Consider the following 2,601-nt stretch of genomic DNA (forward strand, 5'->3'; position numbering starts at 1 on the left):
TTGGCTAAGGTCAAAACAGGCAGGTCATATGACCTCACCACCATCTTTACTAAGGGCAGTATGGGCAGCACATTGTTTCACGGGCTGAGGAAAAGTCTTGTGGCCTTGACCTGGAGTTCCTCAGCTGCCTCTCTCAGGCTCCAGCTGTCTGGGTGGGGCAGAGATCCAGTTGAGGCCTGCGGTTCGTTTCTCCAAAGCCACTCATGTGGGTGGGGCACGGAGACTTATGTGCTCCCCTCCAGGTCATCAGCGGGAACCACATGCAGGTGATATCATTATATTAGGATTTTAAATTTCTGATTTTAACATCAATACAACTCTGATACACTTTGGGTCACAAGCTCAGGATTTTAAATTTTCTTTGGCTACTCATTACCTGCTTTTCCATTATTTGGATTTCAGTTCAGATTGATAATACTAATTTATGTATAACTTTTATTTTTTCCTCACTTGTCTATTTCTAAGGATGGTATTTTTTCTCACCCTGATGTTGGAACTCCTGCTCTTCTCAATTACTAAGACCATGGGCCAAAAGGCTCCAAATAAATTCATAAATTTTAACTCCCGTCTCTAGTCTATATCTCAGCAGGCTGGCAGACACATCGAAGCAGCAGTTGTGGACCACAACCTGCAGCGCTTTCCTTGCTACGGATGTCAGCAGAGACTCTTGTCTGTGTGATGTGGACCAGCCCAGTCAAACACACTTGTTCCCTGCTTCTACAGCCAGCCAGGTCCGATGACCACATGCCTGGGTTCCCTCCTTATCTTTAACTCGCCAGAGTCCTCCTGACCACCTGCGCTCTGTTTCAGCTTGAAGCAGCTATGAAGAATATGTCATTCTGTGCTCCCTGTTCCCAGGACAGGCTGAAGGGCTAGGTTAGGGATGGAGACCCTGGCATAGAGTCCACCAAGAGGGTCCTTTTCCTTTTCTCAGAGGGTCCTTTTCTCAGAGTTGGGCTGCACCTTGACTCACAAGCCCCTTTTCTCCTGTTCTCATTCGGTCTTGGGATCTTTCCCCTGTCACTCTTCTTTGCCTTCTCAGGAGACAGCTTAAGAAATAATTATTTCTATATAAGTCATTCAGGATTATAATCTGGCTGTACTCAAAGATCAGAACTACAGCTACAGGGCCTTAAAAAATGGTAATAGATTCAAATATTACTGCCAGCAGCTTAAAGAATGTCTCTTCTTACTCAAGGTTTATTCAGGCTTAAGAATGTGAACCTCCCAGTCCTTGCTAACTTCATTAAGCTGTAACTAACTGGGAAACCTGTATATTCAGATTTAAGTCATATATATGCTCTCAAAGTTATCAATACATCTAACAGATTTTGTTCCCCCAGTCCTCAAACACCTGTACAGATCTGAGAACATGGCATTTAGTATAGAAGCTTTTGATGACAGAAAGACATGTCGGCTCCTGGCAGCATCCTGTATCTCCTCCAAGTAGATGGATGGCTGCAGAAGAACTTCCACCATGCAGCAAAAAGCTGAGATCCTGTCCAGACTGTGAATAAGTGGAGCAATGGAGGACCGATTGCCCCATACTGCAAAGTCAAAGTGTATCAGTCTTCCCAAATTTCTACTCCACAGATAAAATCTGTCAGATCTTCTGGGCCTATCAGCTGAACAAGTGCTGCCTTTGGGGCTTCTGTACCACCCCCCACCCCCCCACCCCCCCACCCCCGCCAATGACCACAAAGAGTCTTGGGATTGCTGCCTAGGTAGCTGGAAAGCTGTCTCCTTCTTAAATTTATCTTTCTCAGATCTGATAATGTTTGATGACTAGGGTATCAGTTTAGCAGCCCCAATCCCAAGATTATATATATACTCTCCAATTACAGACAGGAATGCCTCATTCACAGACTTCATGGTACAGGATAGACCAGTTTCAGATATAACTCCAGAGGTTCAAAGTTTTAATACTGATAAATGCAGCTTTGATAAACTGATAGAACATTGACTACAAAGAGTTCTTAAGAATCCTTAAATGGGGCTGGAGAGATGGCTCAGAGGTTAAGAGCACTTGGTTGTTCTTCCAGAGGTCCTGAGTTCAATTCCCAGCAACCACATGGTGGCTCACAACCATCTACAATGAGATCTGGTGCCCTCTTCTGGCCTGCAGGCTGAACACTTGCTGTATACACAATAAATAAATAAATCTTAAAAAAAAAAAAAAAAGAATCCTTAAATGGATTTTTAACCCTTTTGTCATGATGTAAATCCGTTCCAGCTGTCTTACAGATACTTGCAGGTTCCTGGGAAAAGTTTTGCTACTGCATCAAGAAATCTGGTCTGATGAAAACTAACAATCTCCAGAGCCCATTTCTGACCCCACCCATTTTTTGAGCATATTTTGCAGATTCCCACCTGACCTCCAGAGAAATAGCAGATGCCATGGCTTCTATACTCCTGATTTGGAGTGCCATTTCCCCCCAAGCTCCTGGAACACCACTCCTGCAACCTACCTCCTCAGCTCCCTCAAGGAGCGTTCCTGAGATCTTCTGCCATGTGTGACTCCCAGTTCCCCCTCCCCACTTCACCCCTTGTCAGCTTGAAGTAGCCTTGAGAATTCAGTGCCCTTGTTCCCTCACTTGCTCC

The sequence above is a fragment of the Peromyscus californicus genome, unplaced genomic scaffold (genome assembly GCF_007827085.1).
Source record: "Peromyscus californicus insignis strain IS unplaced genomic scaffold, ASM782708v3 Scaffold_10__1_contigs__length_136768540, whole genome shotgun sequence".
NCBI lineage: Eukaryota > Metazoa > Chordata > Mammalia > Rodentia > Cricetidae > Peromyscus > Peromyscus californicus.